Source organism: Prinia subflava, chromosome 20, assembly GCF_021018805.1.
Source record: "Prinia subflava isolate CZ2003 ecotype Zambia chromosome 20, Cam_Psub_1.2, whole genome shotgun sequence".
Lineage (NCBI taxonomy): Eukaryota > Metazoa > Chordata > Aves > Passeriformes > Cisticolidae > Prinia > Prinia subflava.
The window spans coordinates 6,320,777-6,341,697 of record NC_086266.1 but is presented as its reverse complement, the minus strand read 5'-3'; the positions used below and the strand labels follow the sequence as shown (position 1 = coordinate 6,341,697).

General features: G+C 47.4%; 1 protein-coding gene across 9 annotated transcripts in view; it reads left to right on the top strand.

The window, feature by feature from the left end:
- The first annotated feature begins 2,862 nt into the window (after positions 1-2,862).
- The window catches only part of AMOT (angiomotin), a 60,790-nt gene continuing 42,731 nt past the window's right edge, over positions 2,863-20,921 (top strand). For 8 of the 9 annotated variants that reach the window (XR_010082773.1, XR_010082771.1, XR_010082769.1 and 5 more), the window contains exon 1: positions 13,564-14,518. The gene's annotated coding sequence lies outside the window, so the exon portion shown is untranslated. Of the gene's footprint in view, positions 3,061-13,563; positions 14,519-20,921 lie in introns of those variants that run through there. The other variant, XM_063416848.1, reaches the window with a different exon arrangement.

Here is a 20,921-nt window from a genome sequence, read left to right as displayed (position 1 = left end):
TTCCAGTTTGTATTTTGTCCTTATTTCAGATTTTTAGAATGGTCTGCATTAAAATATCTTCTAGCATCAGGAATCGGAGCTATTTTTCCTATTTGCTCGAATTATATAATATTTGTAAATCTCCTTTTATGTTTGTCCAGTGGCTCTGTAAGCACCCAGTCACCATCAAACTGAACTGGTTGGTAAGGAAGTAAACTGCCACAGATGTGCTGTTATGTTCAATGCCCCTCCTAATAAAGTCAGGTGAAATTCTGAATGTGCAAGTCAAGTAAGAAAAAGACAAGTTCAAGTGCTTGTCATCTAGAGAACTTGCCTCATATTGGGCAATTTATCATCAGTATATGGAGAATTTCGAAGACTGAGGCAGGGAAAAATGAAATCCCAAGCAAACAGAATTGCAGTGTGCCTCTGTGCCAGTTTGTGGTCCTAAAAGCATTGAAAGTAGCACAGTAAAACTGCATGCTGAGGTTTGTGTGTGGCTTCAGCCTGTGGCAGAATGGCAGAACTGCCCCTGAAGGCCCAGCAAGGTGGTGCCAGGGCCTGGAGCTGGATTTCCGTGTGAGCTGCCTCGTGCTGGCCCCTGTGCTCGCTGCAGGGCCCAAATGTGAGCTCAAAACCAAACCTGGGACTTCTCCAGCCTCAGCCTGGCCTTGCCTTTGGGTTGTGGCAGCACTCCCAGCTCTGCTCTGAGGAGAGGCACTGCTCCAGCTGAACTGCTCGTGGATCTTCCTGCTGGATGCAGGAAGAGGGAGCAGTGAGACAGCCAGGGCCTGCTTTGATTCCCAGGAAATCCCCAGCAGTGCTGCTCCCAGGAGCTTCTGCACAGCACAAAGTATTGAGGGTGAACCATGGAGGAAATCCCTGAGGTAAGCAACAGGTCACAATACAGAGTCTGCTTTTCAGTTAATTTCTGTATATGAAATACTACCCAAACAAAATGGAAGTATGTGCTAAAACAGACAGACTCTGCCAATTTTACCTGGTCATGAGGGGTGTGAATTAAAACCCAATGATGCTCAAGTGTGGTAAAGCTGCTATGGAGTATAAATACTTGCTATAGTTGAAAGCTAAAAGTGACTCTTGCAAAGAAAGTAGAAATAATGCAAATTACTGCAGCGCTGTGGTCTCCTCTTGCTGCCCTCCTTTGTAACTCCCCCAAGCATTGTCTGATGGCACATGAATGATGCACGTTTTTGCTGTGCTGTGCTCGTGTTCTCCAGGCAGGGGTGCAGACCTCCGACAGCTGCAGGAACCAGGCAAAGAAAGGAGGGGGCTTGTCAGCCACTAAAAGACCATGGATTTTGGAAATCCAGTACTACAAAAACAAACATTCCACTGCATCTTGGAACAGATCCTCCTTGTCTGGCTCTGGCAAACAAGGCCTTGTGACAGCACAGCCCATGTTTGTGTCACTCCTGTGCCGCTGTGCTGCTGCACTCCCATGGAGCAATAACAGACTTTTCCCCAGCCCTCCTTTCTGGGTGTTTACAGTGGAAGGTTGGTGTGTGGCCACTACCTCTGCTGGCTTCTTCTCTCCTTCAAAAGCAACAGAACAAAGCTGTCTGCAATTAAATACAGCAAGCAGTAATAATGCTCTGTACACACAGATGTCTCCGCTTAAAAGCATTTTTCCACCTGACTTTGGATGCCTCCTACTCACATCTCCAAAATATTCTTTCCACATGGTTTGTTTTGTGTACTGTTCTGTGTTCAACACAGGAAGCATGGCACAGCAGGGCCAGAGAGATACTCAGCTTTAAATAAAAATAAATTGTAAATAAAAATGGATGAAACACATAACCATGAGACCACAGGAGCTGAACACTTGATGGCCAGCAAGTGACAGAGTGACAGGGCCTTTAAGTTTTGCCTGCTAATACTTCTCTGAGAGGTTGGCTTTTACATTTTTATTGCTTTTGTTGAAAGTTTCTGGGGCAAGGAATGGTCCCTGTTGTAAACATTGTGGAAGAAAGATTAGAAGCAATGCTGTTGCATGAAGCTCAGGATGTGATGAAGGTAACAGACAGAGCAGGTTCAGGGGCTGATATTAAGAGCCAGGTCAAATAAAAAGTAAAGAACTTAAAATGCTCCAGCCACACCAATCCCATGGAACACCCCAGGCTGGGGCAGAGGGGCTGGAAAGCGCCTGGTGGGAAAGCAGCAGCTGAACAGGAGCCAGGTGTGCCCAGGCGTGCCCAGGTGTGCCCAGGTGTGCCCAGGTGTGCCCAGGTGTGCCCAGGTGTGCCCAGGTGTGCCCAGGTGGCAGGAGGCCAGTGGCACCTGGCCTGTCCCAGCCACGGCGTGGCCAGCAGGACCAGGACAGTGACATCCCCTGACTGGGGACGCCACTCCTCCAGTGCTGGGGTCAGTTCTGAGTCCTTCACTTCAGAAAGGACTGTGAGGGGCTGGAGCGTGTCCGGGACAGGGAAGGGAGCTGGGGAAGGGGCTGGAGCCCCAGGAGCAGCTGAGGGAGCTGGGGAAGGGGCTCAGCCTGGAGAAAAGGAGACTCAGGGGGGCCCTTCCTGCTTCTCAGGGTCTGCTCCAGGCAACCAGTGATAGCACAGGAGAGGTTCAGGTTGGCTATTGGGAAGAATTTCGTCACGGAAATGTTGTTAAACTCTGGAAGGTGCTGCCCAGAGAGGCAGTGGAGCCCCCGTCCCTGGCGGTGTCAGGGACGCGGCACTCAGCGCTCCGGGCCGGCTGACAAGGTGGGGATCACTCACGGGCTGGGCTCGGTGCTCTCGGGGGTCTTTTCCAGCCCGGGTGGCTCCGTGATTCCCCTCGGCCCAGGCGCGCTCCCCGCAGGCGCCGGCGGCTCCCCCGCCCGGGCGGAACTACAGCTCCCGGCCGGCACCGCTCGCCGGCCCGCCGGGGGACGCCGGGCGCCGTAGTTACAGCCGCCTGCTCAAAGTTACCCACGGCATCGGCGGGAGGCCCCTGCCGGAGCTCCCCGGCGTGGCTCAGCGCCGTGCCGGCCGCGGCAGCCCGCGGGGAGCGGCCCGGGATGGCTGCGATGGCCGTGGTGGATGTGCGGGCGGCCGCGGGGCCCGGCGCCCCGGGGTAAGGGCGCTGAGCGCGGCGAGGGCGCGGCCGCGGGGCGAGGCCGGAGCGCGGCCGGGGAAAGGCCGGCGCTGTCCCCTCAGGCACCGCCCGGGACGGGCCCCCGAGGCGGGGCAGGGCAGCCGGGTGTTCCCGCTGCCCTCACGGGCATCTCCTCCTCCTTCCCCGGGCGGTGTGGGGCGGTGCTGGGGCTCAGCCGCGGGCTCTGGGGAAGGTTGGCCGCGGGGAGGTGGCGAGGCTCGGGGGCTGCTGGGGTGTGTGGGAGCCTTCCCTGCTGCTCTCCGGCACCTCCCCGGCTCCATTGTCAGGTCCGGGTGGTGCCGGGGATGTTCTGTTCTCCGGCGGAGATGGTCCCTGCGCTGCCCTTCTCCTCCGCCGGCCTCAGCCACCCGCGGGGGCTCACCCGCCCCTGCCCCGGCTCGGAATTGAACACAAACATCTCTCAACCCTCCTGCTTTGATCTCCGAGAGAGCAAGTTTGGAGGGTGATAATCCCCAAAGGGTTAAAAGGTTTGCATCCGTGCCTTGGTTCGGTCTGAGGGATTGTGGATTTCATTCACAGACTGAGTCAGGCAGCGCCATAAATATTCACCGTCACTCCTACCGCCTGCTCTGAGCAGCTCAAAGCCATCTCCCTCAGTTCAGGATGCTTTTTGGGGAAGGTGAGGGCTGGAAAGCCAAATCTTCCGTGTGGAGGAGCTGTGGTGGACCCAGGAGCCGGGGTGATGCTGAACACCCACTGCTTTTCTTGGTGCTGGCACCAGCCCAGGGCTGGGATAGCCCAGCACTTCCACATTTCAGACTTCTCACAGCATCCAGGCCCCGACTCTGGTCCTTGGCATCCTCACCTGCACCTCCCCATCATAACATGCATAGAGAAGATCTCCACTCAATTTCCAGGTTAAAATATTCAGCGTCGCCTCTGATAAATGGTTCTTAATTCAGCATCAATGTAGTATAAAATAGAAAATTCCACTTCAGTTAATTTTTAATTTTTATTCTTTCCAGTGATAGTTTTTCATTAAGCGTCTAATCACATCCTAGCATTTCTCATCAGCAAGGCTCAAGGTGCTTTACAGAGGAGGGAAAAATATGATTATTCCAATTATCCTTATTAAGGCTTAGGTTTTGGGCAGCTTCTGTAGATAACAGGCCATAAATAATTAAAAGTACAATCTAATTAGGAGAAATCCCCAGTTGTAAACTGAAGTGCCACACTGAAGAAGGCAGTGTCCAAAGGCATGGCCTTGGAACCTAATCTCCCTGATCAGAACAATATCCCATTAACCCACAAATCTCCCCTCTCCTGCCCTCTCTGCCCCAAGGACAGGTAGTTCCATGTGCAGGATCCAAGGGAGGGAGTCTCAGTGACCAAAAACAGCCTGGAGAGTGTTCTAGTGAAGTTCCTTGTTGTTTGAGTAAAGGTCTTGTGTTTACCAAAATATCCAGCCTGACCTGAGCAGGGCTGGGCATGGAAGTGACGGAGTATTTCAGCAGAAAGAAGGTTCAGAAATAAGAAGCATTGCTCAAACTGGAGTCCAGAAAATACAAAAAAAGATTGTGGCCTGGATCCAGTTCATCCACCACCTAAATCTGACCTGAAATTTACTCTGAGCTCTTTGTCAAATTTCATCAAAGTCGGACATGGGCTTTCCTGTTTGGGAATTCAGTTTACTTGTGCTAAACTGGGTCTGTGTATCCCCACACCTGCATGTCCTGCTGGGGGCTGGCTCCATCAGGATGACTGTTTATCCACATAATTCAGCAGCAGGACTGCATGGATGAAATCCTTGTTCTCAATCCAAGAACCTGCTGTCACATCTGAGTTATTCTGTGGGAATGTTTTTGCTCTGATCTGTGATTACCCAGTGCTCAGCAATGACCTAATTGCAACCTTCTTGTTAGGCAGAGAAATTTCTGAGTTTGGCTTTGCAGTTCACCTTCTCAGCAAGTAAATATCTGCTCTGTGACACCATCTACCATCACTTTAGCCCAGTGTTTGTGAGGGATCATGAGGCTGATGAGGGCAGTGTGTGTCTCTACAACAGCTTTTCCCACTGCACTTATTGCAGTGTCTAACTCAGAGCATGTGTAGACCATGTTGTCAATGGAAATTCCTGAGTCTGGTGATCTCTAGCAGCTTTTTTACCACTAAAGGAACTGCACCCGTGTTAGTCTGGTGTTGTGTAATCTCCTTGTAAGTTGGTGATATAAGAGCAGCTACAAATAAAGCTGGAAAAGCCCAGACTGCCTTTCTGCCTGAGCCTGATGGGGTCTTATCTTGGCAGTTCAAATGGAACTCAAAGGGATGCTGATTGCAAGTTACATTGAAATGAGTCCCAAAATCCCTTAGGGTCTTGGACAGACCTGTATCTTGATATATGTGTGCTGTGATTTCTTCATTTGTATGATGTTAACTGGAGGTCAGTCTCCTTGCTGGGAGCTCTGAGCAGTGAGGCTTGCTGGAGCTCCCAGCAGTGCTGGGGGCACTGGGAGTGAGAGGGGAGGACCTGCAGAAGGGAGGAAGCTGAGGAGTGCAGACACTTTGAGCAGCAGAATGAGGGAAGAATAGAAAAGTCAGAAATAAAAACTAAACCACCAGCAGGGTTGTAGGTTGTAGGTGAGGATGGGTTCCCTAAGAACATTCTCACGTGCTGCTTTGGAGAGGGATAAGAGCCTTCCTAGAAAAGTGCATTTCCACACAATGAAGCCTTTGGTTTCTTCCCTTGCACGTTTGTAGAGCACTCACATCGTCCTTTCTCGTACCCCAGGAGACATTCCCATTTTCTTTCATTTATCAGTGTTTGGAAGGGGATGAGGCACTGTTGGGGCTCCCTTATTAACCAAATCGGTGGGAAGCTCCACATAAATCCCTGAATTTCCCAGTCCTGATAGAAGGAGGTGTTTGTGGAGTCGAACACAAGGTGGAGGTTCCTACACAGGGAGGATTTGATGCTGTCCTAGTCCTGAGCCTGTGACTTTTAATCCTGCCTTGCTTTGAAGTCTGAAGTTCAGGAGTCTGCATTAATGATCAAGGGGCAGAGCTGAATACAGAATTCCCGTGGCACAAAGGTAAAGGTGTGGGTAGGAATGTGGGAAGGGAATATTTAAGAGCAGTCTGGAATGTATAGTTAATAATATTAAAAGAGTAATCATGTTAATTTCCTATAGGTTCTCAGGTTCTCAAGGCTTTGAGCATCTTCTCATCCCCTGTAGATCCCTGGTCTCTGGCTGGATCTTGTCATGTCCACAATATTAAATTCCTTGAAGAGTAGAAAACTTCAGGTTTGAAAACTCTTGTCCTTCTCTGCAGTGGGAAACTTGCCCTGCCCCCTTAGGCAGGAATGTCTGTTCCTCATGCAGGGTTTCAGATCTGTGCTGGGCATTTGGCTGTCACTCTGTCCCACTCTGCCAAGTGTCAGTGATCCCTGAATGCTTAAAAAGTTCCTTGGAACTCTCAGCAGATGTGAAGCTCTTCTAAATTCGAGATTTGTCAGGAGCAGAATGTGTTAGAACAATTATTCCTGACTTTGACTTACGACTATGTTAAAACTCACTTATTTTTACCACAAAGTGTGTTCTTTTTAGGGCTCTGAGCTGTTTCTCTAAATCAGGAGCTGTTCTTCTTAATTTTTACTTCATAAAGGAAAATAGTCAAAAGGGCTGTGTATCTTGCTACACATAATATACAGATATATACAGCATTGTGAAGTTTTATGGGTTTTTTTTTTTGTGAACACAGGATTTCTTTATGTATTTAATACCATAGTATAAATGAATATTTATGGAGGTGTCTGAGGCTTTTGGGTCAGATGTAAAAATTCGATCCATGTCCCAGGAGAAAAACCCCACCTCTGACATTGAATTCCCTTCTTGTCCCCAGGGAATTAAAAAAGACAAAATATTTTAAGCCATTGAATGTGCACTGAGCTTTAGTTCATTAGCTAAGAAGGAGTAGGATGTCTTTCCTCAGCTACATTCAAAACTGAAGAACAAAAAGCTACCTTGAAAAATGGCCTTTGGGAAGCAGATGGCAGAAGCCAAGAAACTTGAGCCCTTTGCAAATGCATACTCTGTCCTTAACATTGTCTCTTTTGTTTCCCACACTTCCATGAGCTGCACATGGATTCAATTTGGCAATTTTTAACCCTCCTTCCTGGTGTCTGATCCGAGCACAGTTTGGGACAGCTGGCACTGAGGTGCTTGGCTTGGGGTTTATTTTTGCTGCACCATTTTAAGGCCTGGAGGCTTTGAAGAGGTTGGGCTTTGTGCTATCAAATCAGCCATGGTTGTCCCCTCATAGGATTTATGGTCATTGAAATATCAAGATTAGCAAGTCTGTTTTTTGCTGTAGAACCTGCTGTACATCTTGTTCACTTGTAATTTCACACAATCTTTAGTCCTTGGGTGCAAACAAATTCTGTGCTGAAGTTCAGTGCCTCCATGCCTTACTCTTTGTCCCTGTGCAAGCTGTGGCTCAGGTGTGTAAGGCTTGGGTGCATCCTGGGGAGAGGGAAGCAAAGCTTTTCCAGGATCCTGGCAGAGGGTGGAACAGAGACAGGGCTGGGAGCAGCTTTGCTTTGATGAACACACAGCCTCCTTCCTGCTGCGGCCCCCGTCGGGGAAGGTGTTGGAGCTGTGCTAGGACTTTTTAAAGGAGAGCTGTTTTTCTTGGCATAGCCCAAAAATTGATGGAAAGTCAGGGTGGAGCCAAGGGATTTGGCATCATGGGAATTTCTCACACCAGCTTGTCTTTGTGTGGCAGTACCACAGAAGTGCTTTCTGCTGAGAGAAGCATTTGCATCAGATGTTTATTTGAGGCAGTGAAATTTATTCTAGTGAGTGATGATTGCCCAGAGTAACTGCAGTTCTTAGTAATGACTGCGTTGTTTCCAAAAGCATAGCTAGCTCCTAGAGTTGCTGTTTGCCAGATTGTTAGAGAACTAATTAATCATCAATTTAAAACAAAAATGGCATTTCATATCAAGCACATAATGCACCTTCATCCCTCATTTTTCCATCGATAGCTGTTGAACAAAGATCACCAGCAGAGAGTGCTGGTGCTCTTCCAGAATGTGGCAGCAGCTTCTGAAATCGATTGTAAAATCTAATCAGACTTTATTCCATAATTCTATTTTTAGTTTGTCATTTACATGAAAATGAAATGTTAATCAATTACCTGTAACTTGATATCTTGCTCTCTCTAATTATAAGTCTTTTTGTAGCTTACTACAGGGGAAAGACTGTTTTTAGGAGCACATCTATGGATTCATAAAAATTCTAATTGGCACTTTTTGAAGCAGTTATTTAAAAGAGATTAATCCATTTTGTTTCAGTCTGGTTTTTGTACGTAACATTTTTTTCTCCTTTCATTTCTCTTCTTTAATTTCATGTTCAGAATAAGCTGGTTACTCTTCAGTACAGTTTCTCTGTAGCGGGGGAAGATGGTTGGCAGAGCTCTTGCATGCCCATGGCACTCCGTGTTTCACTGAGCCCATGCCCAGGCAATGCCAGAGATTGCTGTTGGTTGGGCCTCTTTCATTTCTCACTCTTGAGTCTGCTCCTGACATCAGCATTAAAAATGAGTTGCAAGAGCTTTAAATCAAAGATCACCCCGTCCCCCATCCCCGTGGTATTTATCAATACAGCTGCACCATTTTAAGGCCTGGAGGCTTTGAAGAGGTTGGGCTTTTTGGTATCAAATCAGCCATGGTTGTCCCCTCATAGGATTTATGGTCATTGAAATATCAAGATTAGCAAGTCTGTTTTTTGCTGTAGAACCTGCTGTACATCTTGTTCACTTGTAATTTCACACAATCTTTAGTCCTTGGGTGCAAACAAATTCTGTGCTGAAGTTCAGTGCCTCCATGCCTTACTCGTACAGATCACTCTGGTCCAAATCCACTGGAAGCTGAGGGAATCTTTCAATTAATTCCAGCAGATTTTAAAGACACATCTGGGTTTTTTGAGAGGTAGGAGTGCAGAGAAGCAAGGGAGTGGTCAACTTTCCTACATCAAGGTTGTTAACATGTAATAGCCATCACTTAAAGGCTTACAGGTCCATCTTTGGTAGAAGAACAGTATTTTGTTAGGAAATCACTTTGACCAGACTAACCTTATTTTGTCCAAACCACATTTAACTGTAGGGCACCGAGGTGTGAATGTGTTTAGAGCAAAGCTGAAACATTTGTTTTTCCATAGTTGGCAGTTGTTTACCACTCTCCTGGGTACACAGCTCTCTTCTGCACTTCTGCACAGAGAGGGGCCAAGGTTCAGCAGTTACAATAATTCTCCTTACAGGTGGTACCTGATCAATCACCTCACGAGTGACATGTCACTGCTGACCTCTATATTACATTTCACTGTGGTAAGCTGTTCCTTTTCTCCCCCTTCCTTGCAGGCCTTTTCTTCACCCCAGGAACCATGCTGCACTTGAGTTACAATCCATTAGAGGCACCTCCCGGACTGACAGACTTTTAAAACTCTTAACACGCAGCAGCATGAAAAATCTTAGATGAGCTGTGGCTGTGTCAGAGTGTAAATCACAGCAGAGACAGGACATGAAGTTGGCTTTGCAGAGGTTTCTATTTCAGTTACTTCCCTCCCAGAAGTTATGTGGTCATCAGAGTTTTATTGTGTAGAATTGGTAAAATAATACACTTGTATAGAAAGACACAGCAGTTACTTGGTGAAGGCTAGAGGAATAAGTAGTGTGTAACTGTTTCTGCTCGTGTGCTTAGAGAAGTGGAATTTTTCTAGCAATTCCACGCATGTCAAGTTCGATGGTGACAGTTTCTGGTGCTCTTGATGTGTGAATAGCTGTTCTTGCCATCTAGGTGAATAATAGCTGATGTAGTTCATGCCTCAATCTCTCATCTGTCTGATTCTGTTTCCCTTCAGAATCACAGTTGCTCTCCAGCCATACCCAACAGCAGGACCCGAGGGTGCCTCTCAGGCCTTGTTACAGCTCAGGGCTGGATGTGGAACAACACCAAATCCTCTGCATATGGTTCAGAGATGGCCATGGCCACCCTGAAGGTGCTGGGTGCTAAACCCAGGTGGTAAAACAGCAGCAAAAGCTGCAGTACTGCATGGCCGAGCTCACTGCACGTGTGGGCAGCAGGGCAGGGCTCCTGCAAGTGCAGACTGAGCTCTCAGCCTGGCTTTGGACCAACCACTCGACCTTCTGGTACCTTGGTGCTTTCTCCATGCGTTTCTTGTGATTTTTTACAAGGTTTTGACATTTTTTAGTCTTGTTTTGATCTGTATTCCCAAACGTATTGGTTTGCTTACTTCCTTTTCTTCAATGGGTATTTGTCAAACTGACCTGGAAGTGTCCGGGGCCGGGTTGGGTGGAGCTTGGAGCAACCTGGGATAGTGAAAGGTGTCCCTGCCCATGGCAGGGGGAGGGAATGAGATGAGCTTTAAGGTCCCTTCCAACCCAAACCATTCTGGGATTCTGTCTTTAGCTTCTATGACAAGAAATACACTCTCCCTTTTCAGAAATTCCTGTTCCTTTCTCCTGCTCACATTGCTGGCAAACATCCTCAGCTCCTCTTCTTAGTTTTTTTGACTGTTTCTTTGTATTCCCATCTGTTTATTGTGGGGTCATTATTTTGCCCAATAATGTATTTTATAGACAAAGAACCCCTCACTTTGGCGGGGACGTTCTGTCTGGCCCCAAGAGCTAAATGCCACTTCTGAGCCCTGCTAACGCTTTATTTTTATGTGCAAGAAGAAAAGCTCTGTTAAACTGGCCCGAGATCAGAGATGCACGGAAATGAATTCAGGCCCCTGTGCAGTGTGCTGAGTGGATGCTGAGCCGAGCTGAGCTGTGTCTGCACAGGAGGGATAATATCAGCAGCTTCCTGAGCTCCAGCTGCTGCGGACAAAGGGCGCCAGAGTTACAGCCATTCCTGGAGGGAGGAACTTTAAGATGGAGGAATTTTAAAGAATGTGAAGGGCTGCCTCTTAAAAAATTGTAGGTGGAGCAACTCCAGGTTTTCCTAAGCCCGAGGTTTATTCTCCTACTTTGATTAGTTGCCGTTGTAGCGCTTATCTTTTGTGCTTTTTAGCACAACCACCGTGACCTTTGTGCGATTGCATAAATTGGCCCGAGCACGCTGGAACAGTTATTAGGACCCCCTTTCTTGTGTTGTTTCCTGAATTCCCACATTGTGGCGTGATGTGTGTATGGAAACTGCTCGCTTCCTCTGCTGGCAGCCGTTCAGATGTGTGCTGGAGCTCCTGAGCACCGGCCCGGGCAGGGAGTTGGGTGAAGGGAGGATACAGGGGGAGAGTATTTTAAGGAAGAGAGTTTGGATTTCGTGCAGCTTTGTTCTTTTGCAGCCCCGATAAGGCTGGTGTCTCCAGTGGTGTGGGCTGAACATGAGCAGTGCTCCTGGAAGAGGAGCCGAGGTTAACACAGGCTCGCTGCTCCCCAGTGCCTGCATGAAGCAATAGTTGTGCTTTCCTGATGACTCTGCCTCCTCTCTTTGCTCCCATATTTTCTTTGAGCATGTGGGAGGGAGACAGGATGTGTGACTGAAGCACAGTTTATAACTCTTTCCCTCACTTTAGCTGTGCACTTCCCTTACAGCGCTGCCCCACAGCATCCAGCAAATGTGGCCTTCAGTGGCTGCTTCTCCACTGGCTTTTTTTTTTCCATTTGGCTTTTCAAACTGTAAGGTTATGGGATGTTAATGAGCTGTTTACATGTGTTTCTGCATTTCTTTCATTAAAACATTCCAGTGAATGAATGTTGGTTATGAGGGGGGAAAAATAGATGTTTATAGATGCTGCCTTTGGGATTTCTGTAATTCGACTTCCTGAATTTTTGTCCAAGTCTTTCTTTTTCAATGTTAAGATTTGGGAATGTCGGAAAGGATTTATTTGCTCAGAGTGATTAAAAGGTAAATGGCTGAATCATGCCATTTCTCCTCACATGAAGGCCAAATTTCACAGTGCAAGGATTTGACATGTGGCCAGCTTTTGCACTTTCAGGTTTTTTTGGAAACTGGTGGCATCCTAGGCCCAAACCTTACCAAATTGGCACTGCCTAGTGGGCTTCATATTTGCATGATCAGGCCTTTATGTATTAAATCAGCTGTGGACACACCGTGACAGCTGCATTCAGATTTTTGTTTTGCTCTTTTTCTGAAATTACGAGGTAATGACCAGGAGCCCAGTGGAAGCTGTCACTGGGAGATTGTCCTCGGGAGTCAGGACAGGAATGGCCTCACTGGGGGAGGATTCCAGTGCTCCCTATGCAAAAGCTGGAGGAGGAGGTGGATTGTGAGAAAGGCAGGGTACGATGGTTTGTACACAAATAAGTCCCTACTGAAGGACCAGTTTGTTATCTCTCGGCCTTGTTTAGACTGGGGATTTGTCCTGATTACAGGGACGGGTGAGGAGAAGTTGGTGTTGCTTAGCCCATTTCAGAACAAGAGCTTTGCCTGTCTGAGGCAGACTGGTTCCACTGCAGAGCTGTGTTACCACCATTATTAATCCTCTATGAGATCTTCCAAAACAAGACTGCTTTAAGTCTTTCATTTTGGCAGCATTTCGGGATCCTTTTACAGGCTTTTGAACGGGGTCACATGCACAAAGGTGATGTGTCCATGCTTTGCTGTAAAGGTTGTGGAATGTTTAAAGCTAAACTGTTTTAGGAGTTGAAATTCCACACTGTGATTCCAGGCACTAAAGCTTTCAGCAAAAGCCACCTCTGAATGTGGCTCACCATCTTTTATCATGTAATAAAATACTGAAACACAGCAAAATCAGAGTTTATTTGGGGAGAACTGAAGTGTCTTCAGTCTCATCTTTTGCCAATCTGTTTTCCAAATTTAGTGCAGTGGTTTGAGAGTCTCCTAGAGTTATTTAATCTTGTGTGTTTTAATTCTCACAAAAATTCTTACAGCCACCTGGGAACCTGCGTCCATGAACATTCTCACCTTGAACGTTTTGAGCAGTTTTGGGCACCACAATATAAAAAAAAGATATTAAGCTTTTAGAAGAGTGTACCAAGGAGGCCACAAGGTTGGGGAAAGTTCTAGATGGAAACTCTTATGAGGAGTGGCTGAGGTCACTTGGTGTGTTCAGCCTGGAGGAGACTTTATTGTGGTTTTCAGCATCCTCCCGAGGGGCAGTGGAGGGGCAGTGGAGGGGCAGCTCCGATCTCTGAGCAGGGACAGGACCCAGGGAGCGGCAGGAGCTGTGTCAGGGGAGGTTGAGGTTTGGTATTTGGGAAAGGTCCTTCCCCCGGTGCGTGCTGGGCACTGCCAGGCTCCCCAGGGAATGGGCACAGCCCCAAGGCTGCCAGAGCTCCAGGAACCTTTGGACACCGCTCCCGGGCACAGGGTGGGGTTGCTGGGGTGCGTGTGCGGGGCCAGGACCCGCAGCGGCTGCTCGGTGTGTCCGCCGTGCCGCTCGGTGTGTCCGCCGTGCCGCTCGGTGTGTCCGTGTGTCCGCACACAATAGCGGCGGGCGGGCGGAGCGGAGCGGGGGCGGTGCCGCGGGCGGGGCGGGCCCGGGGGCGGCGGCGCTTCCTGCCCGCCCCGGCCCAGCGCGTCCCGCGGGCCGCCCGCGCCCACAGCAGCGGAAGGAGGCGGAGGAGGGAGCGGAGCCGCGCCGAGCCGAGCTGAGCCGAGCTGAACCGAGCTGAACCGAACTGAACCGAGCCGAGTTGAACCGAGCCGAGCTGAACCGCGCCGAGCCGAGCTGAGCCGAACCGTGCCGCCCGTCCCGCCGCTGCCGCCCAGGGAGCCGCGGAGCAGCGAGCGCAGCCCAGCCCAGCCCGCCCGGGCGCGATGCCGCGGGCCGCCCTTCGCTGCCGCGGCCGCGGGCGCTGCCGCTGCCCCGGGCGGCGCTGCCACTGACAGCCGAGCTGCCACCGCCGCGGACTTTCCCCTCTTTGTGTTTATCCTGCCGCTCTCGAGGTACCGCTATCCTCCTCCCAGCGACCGCGGGCAGGTCCTGGCTGACTCTGGGATTTTACTTTTTTTTAAACTCCCTTCTAGCTCGATTGCCTGTTCTGAAAGTATATTTATTTTTAATAAAAGAAAAAGTCGGGCCACAAATCCAGTTCGTTTCACATTCCTCGTTCTGTGGAGTCCGGTTTATTTCTGCGGTTAAAAAAGTTTACTCCCTCTCCTCCAGTTTTATTGACACTGAGGATGAAGAAGGATTTGCAAATGAAAGCGCCTTGAAATACAGCATCTTTTGGAGAGAGCTCTGCAGTTCTCCAGCCCGTTAAATCTCGAATTCCACCCTTTGCCCCTGCTGAATCCACTGTTCTGCCCTTTACTCTCTGGGGTAAAAAACCAAACAACATCAACAAAAACCCGAGGGGAAAAAGAATACCTTTGGCAGCAGGGAAGCTTTGTGTGACTGACCCAACGAGCTACAAGTGTCCAGTTTCTGAAAAGAAGAAAACCCTTTTGTCTTCAGCAGATCAGTAGGTAAGAGATGTTCTCATGCTGCAAGGGACTCTGCATTCTTTCTTCAGCCTTAACCTGGGAGTTGGACTGGCTCTCTTCTCTGTCAGCTTTTGTCCATCACTTCTCTCTTCTGTAAAGTTTACTTTTTGTCTTGCAAAATTCTTGCAAAAAAAAAAAAAAAAAAAAAAAAGGGAAAAAATTAAGTTCATCCACCTATTTCACCAGTGGTAGTAAATTGCCAAAATGAATAGTGATGTACTTGTGTGTAATTGGATTGAGTAAAACTCGGTGGAAGTCGCTGAAGTGGGTTTGTGTCAGGCTGTGTTTGAAAGCAGCCGTTTCTTGTGGTGCTCTTTTCTTTGGAGAAAATAATTGCAGTCATTGTGCTTGTAATCCACGTGTTGAGATTGTCTTTGCTGGTCGTGCTACACAGAGGAGCACGTATGTGCATTTATGTATCACACGTGCAAACAGGGCTGCCACCATCGCCTGATTCCTTGTTTCACACTGGAATTTGTTTTACATTAAGTGCTTTACTGCTGTGTCACAAGGTGCAGAAATGTTGCACCCATAATTAACACGCCTTAACAGATTATTGAACATGGTCAGGAGCACGCTTGGCACTGTGCAGGGTGAATATCAGAGGATGTTTTCTTTGTTTTGAGATTTTTTTTTTTCTGAAGTAAGGCTGAAAACGCAGCAGGGACATGTGCACATAATAACTGGATGGAGGCCCAGTCTCTGTGCAGGGAAACATATTTTGCAGAATACTCCTTTCTGTAGGGGCCAAGTGCTGAGTGTGTCCTGGTTTACAAGTGGTAATACCACAGTGAATGTCTCATTTTCCTTCTCCCCCAGCTCTCTACCCACATTCCTCCTTCCCCTCCTTCCTGCTTTGCTACCAGCCATTTCTGCAAGGGAAGGACCTGTGGAATTTTGTGTGGCTGGTAGTGGACTCCTTGTGTCAGGGGAGATTGTATTGTTCCCTTTGGACTCACACAGCATCCCCCAGCAGGAGGAACTGCCTGTTCATGAGGTGAAACCAGCCTTGACATTGAGCTCTTCCCCACTGCGTGGGTTTTTCCTGTGGATGATACAGGAAATGCTACATATTGGTCTATCCTGCTCCCCGTTCCTCTTTCTTTTTTAAGTTGGGTTTTTTTTTTTTCCCTGTCCTCTTCCCTGGAGGGATTTCTGTGGGAAAAGAAGGTGGAGTAGGTGGGGCAGTGTGCTCTGAGCTGCTGGACCCTCAGCACTGGGGGTGCCTCAGTCTCTGCTGGGGTGCAGCAGCCACTGGGGCACCTTGCGAGGGGACTGGGCCAGGTGACCGACCAGGATCCATCCTGGGGCAGAGGACGGGCTCTTGGTTTTGGCTGTTGTCTCACATTTTTGTGCTTGACTGTTTCAGGGCACCTTTTCTACCAGGTCGGGGTGGGCACATGAGAACTGTGTTCTCGAGCTTTCCCTGCGCCCTCGTGCTGCTCCCGTGTGAGTGATGGGCAGCATCACGTCAGTTTTTCAGGGCTGCTGTGAAAACACGAACCCTACCATCAGGACCATGACCCTGTTAAATCTCTGGGTCAGACTTTCACCAGGGTTACCTCAGTGACTGCCCCTCTGAGGGAGCAGGGTCATGAATTGACCCTGGAAAAATTTGTGCTGTAGTTGGAGTTGCAGGTTCAACTGGGACACCTGGTCTCCCTCTCTTTTACTTCCAGGACACTTATTTGCAACATAACCCCATCCTTCAAAGGTTCCTGGGAGCCACAAAGACAACATAGAATGATTTATTTTTCTTGAGGAAGGGGGGAGATTTCCAGGTGGAGGGAATGGGGTGCCTGCTCATCCCACAAGCTCTTTGCCTTTTGGATTCTGGAGGTGTTTTGCAGGCAGCGCTGGCTGCCCTGGGGAGGGTGCTGGAGGCAGGAGGGAACTGGGCAGTGTGGAGTGGGCAGAATGGGCCATGTGGTGGGATGAGGGGTTGGAGTTTGCCCTGACACTTTAATTTAAATTGTGCTGATTGTGTGGTTCATCATCCTACCTGTTGCTGGGGACACACGACATCGGATTCTGCCATGAACGTGGGACAACCAAAGCATTCCCCTTTCCCCAGGCACCCTCTGGACTAAAGCTTTGTAGCAGAGAACGCCACAGCTGGGCCACAGGGTTTTCATATGCCTGTGATATAAATGTATAAAAATTCTCTGCAGCCTCTAATACAGCTCAAAGGGCAGCTGATTTAGACGTGCCTGAGTGTTGAGGTCAGGAGATCACATTCCATAGGTTACTAGATGAAAGTGCTTCAAGAGGGCATAGCATAAATATTTGATTCATATAGAGGGGATTGGTGCAAATCCTTTTGTTCCTTCCCCAGAGATGGTCTGGAGGAAAAGCACTGTTAGGAGGAAAAAAAAAAAACCCACAACCCACCGAACAACAGAAAACTTGTAACTTCTTAGTGCTAGAGGAAGTTGGATGGTAACATAGTGTATTATTGCTGAATTCCGCTAAAATTCCTCTCGTGGGATACACCGTCTTGGAGCACACTGAAGGGAACTAATGTTTTTAAGTGTAAAATGACTCATAATGCATGGGCTCTTGAGGTTGGGTTTAACATTGTATGCAAACATTGCCAGCTGGTGGGGATCTTTTGGGATAAATAAGAACTATATTTGTACAAGAAGGCTTGAATGATGCATTTCAGATGCATCCTGATTAGCATAAGCCATTCACTTTGCAAAAGAATAGCCAGAGTCCCAGAAGTGGAGATAATTTAATAGTTCTCTTGTTCTCTTTAGTCTGTCTTGCATCAGCAGACTGACCAATCTTTTTGTTTATTTAGAAATAAGGTTTCATTGCTTTGCTGCCACATTTTCCTAACCATGACAGTGAAATTGAGAATTTGCAACCCCCAAGTTCTCAGAGTATAAATGCTTCTCCCATTTCTAGCCCTTTCTTTTGTTTCCAGTTGAGTGTAATGTGATTTTTTTTTTTTTTTGGTGGTGGTTATTTTGGTAGAACAATTTGCACCATTTAATTCTTTCTAGAGCTCACTGCAGTGTTGCCTTGCTCCATGGCTGGGGCTCACTCTCACTGCAATGAACAAACAGCTCAAGTAAAATTTGAGCTCATTAAAGCTTAATTTTCTTAATGTGGAGCAAACTTTGAGCTTGGTTCAGATTGTTGTATTTGTGCATACACAGGAAGAGGTGTTCAATTTTAGAATTATCAACAGTCCAAGAGTGTATTAGTGTAGAAATACTTTTGGCAGTGAAAGAATTTGTGTGTTTAAACTCCTTGTGCACTTCTTGCTTCATTCTTACTGGTGGCTTTTGAAGAGCTGCGGAGCTCTGACCTGCAGGGAAGACAAAACCCAACATAATAAAGTTCTTACACGTTGCATTACACTAAAATGTGGCTCCAAACGCCTGTAAATGGTGAGATTCTCTGTTTGGTGCAGAGTATGTTGTGCACTGGGTTCTGTTGTGAATTAAAAAGAAAACGATGACCTTGTTCTTGGCAAAAGGTTCTTGGATTAATGGATGTTCCCACTTTGGGCTGAAGTGTAAATGCTTTCAGAATAAAGTAAGATGCTTGTTTTCCCCCATCTGGCTGTTGTTGCACATTCCCACATTTTAAGGTATTTTCAGACACTGACTTTTGAAGAAGTCCTCTCAAAGGGTTCCTAATCAAAGCAGCCTTATGGAATTTTTTTCCTCCTTGCTATTGTGGACGATATAGTGGGAGTGGAATGTCCTTGGTTGCCAATGTTTGCTGCTAGGTATCCCCCTTCCATGGAGACCAAGTGTTTATAAAAGTGTGAGAACAGCCATTCTTGGGGATTGGCAATAAGGTCCAGGGCTCTCTTTCTCCTCTTCTGTCCACTGAAATACAAGAGAGGACTTGGTTCCTCATAGAAGTGTTCCAAACTGCTTGTTGCTGGGGTTATGCACTTGCAGGAAGCACTAGAGGATTTGTCAAAGTGATTTAGTCCATTGTGTTGAATCTGGGCCACAACCCATTTCTTTAAGCTCATTCCCTTCAGGAATTCTCTGCTTTTCTTACTTTCTGATGAGTAGTTTCTTTCCAGGTTAGACTTCCACATACCTGGTGCCTGATCTCTCTGCACGTGCCCCATATGTGACAGCAGCATCATATTGTAGACTTAAATCATTGTCTTTTATGAAAGAGCAGGCACATACCTGCCCTGTGAGTCCAGTCTGGCTGCAGGAGTTGTTAAACTCTTTTAGACAGGAGAGAATGTATTCCCAAACAATTCTGGAATGCAGTGCTGGCCACAGGAAGAACTTCATGCTGCAGCCTCCATGGCCATACCTTCAACCTTTGCAAAAGCCTTTGGTTCATGCTTTGGACAGATCTGATACTGGAATTGTGTCCGTGTGAAAGGGCTGTATGGAGAACTCTAAAGTCAGCAAGTGATAATCTTGCATATTACCAGGCTCTCCAGAGTAGCCTTGAAATGTTGTCTTCAGGACAGGAAAAAGATCCAACAACTTTGGGCAAAAATAGTGTGAAGCTGTCCCTCGGAGCAATGAATTTTTATATGTGCAATATAATATTTTCTTATTTGCCTACTATGCCTGTAAGTGAAAGGAATTTTTCGTGGCTGATGGAATTTGTGTTTACATGGACACTTGGATGTAATTTTTAAAGTAAGAACAGATTTAAAACTCACCTGTGTATAAATGACCATTCAGGGCAAACCAGCCATTTGATATCAGCGGGAGCTCAGTGCATGAGGAGTGAAAAGGAATGGAAAACGAAATATGAATTGAAAAAACCCCCTGAGAACTGAATTCAAAGGCCTGTGGAAACAAACCTCTCAAAGGTTTAAAATCCTGTGTTAGCAGAGTGGAGAGGTGTTAGCAGAGGTTTGTGTGAGGTGCCCACTTAGGTGCAGGGGGAGCGTGTTGGAGCCTCCGCTGTGGATGGAGCTGTGGCCGTCCCTCGTGGTGCTTGGTGGATGTCCCATCCCTTGTGGGCAGCTCCTGCAGGGCTTGGCTGGCCCTGGAGAAGCGAGGGCTCCCTCCTGTTCCCAAGAGCTGAGCGTCTCCTCTCTTCCTGGCAGGCACTCTGCATTCTTGGTCCTGCAGAAGGGCTTCACAGATAAATGCTGCCATTCAGACTCGCTGCTTTTTTACTTTCTTGTCCTCTCTCAGAATGACTCTTGTCTAGTTTGGTTGTGTCTCAGCTTAAAATAACTTTTTTTTTTTTTTTTTTAAAATACTAAATATTTGAAATTCCTTAGGAGTTTAGAGAGGTCCTTGGTCATTTTCCTTGGTAACCACTGTTGGGCTATATAAGGTTCATCAGTATTGGTCACAGACTTTGTGTAAAGGACAAAAAAGTTCACTGATCCAATAAAATTGGTTTCTAAAGGCTTATTTGTATTTGCAAAGCACTTGCAGTGTCTAATAGTAGACCAAAATGTTGTTGAACAGTTCTCTTATATGAATGTTTATGAATTAAGCCAGTTTAGGATTTTGTTTAATGAATTAATTAGCATTTGGTCTAAGAGTTGTGTCACAGTAATATTTTCTTGAAAATGTTTTGTGTCTCTACACAACTTGTTTTTTGAAAGAATTACTTAATATATTAGGATTAGTTACTGTAACCCTCAAGGAAACTAATTCCACATTTCAGTGACTTTGTTCCCATCAGGGTTTGGTGGACTTTTCCTGCTGTTCTAATTTGGGTGTTCAGCTGAAACAAATTTGATTGCTTCATACTGGGGCTAGCCTGTCTAGCTGTGGGGCTTGGGAAAACATATCTTCCTTGTTTTCCCATTGTCTTTTTGAAAAGAAACAAAGCTGAAACCTCCTCTGCATTTCTGGAAAGCCAGAATTTAAAACCAGTGTGAGGTGGCATCCCTCTGTGCTGGGGGGTTGGAGTGAGACGGGTTTAGTGTTTCTTCCAACCCAAACCAGTCTGGGATGCTGGGACAGCCTGGGGAGGTGCACAAGGAGGCAGTAATCTGGAATTTTCTGGAGTCATCACAGCTGAGTGCTGATATTTGTATTGGGTAAAAACAAATTTGGAACACTTCTGTAGAATGATGAAGGTTGAAGAGACCAAGAGCCATTACATAGCCTGTTCCACCCTTCCTTTGGGAAAGATCAGGGATCTGTGGAGAGCAGGCAGAAAAGAGCACTCCAAAGTTCCATCAGAAGGAGCAGCTTTTGCTCTTGTCCAGTTGGGATTGGGTGTGGACCACTTGGATCTTCTTTAAAAAAGGAAAAGTTGTAAAAAAAGCTTAGCCCCCCTGGGGTGAAGAGTAGATTTAGCACGTGTTGAAAGCCCAGTGGATTTCTGATTTGGGGGAGTAGGGATGGCAATGGAAGCTGTGTGTGGGACACTGCTGGCCCCATCCCCTGCTGCTCAGGGGGTTTGAAGGGAGCTTCCA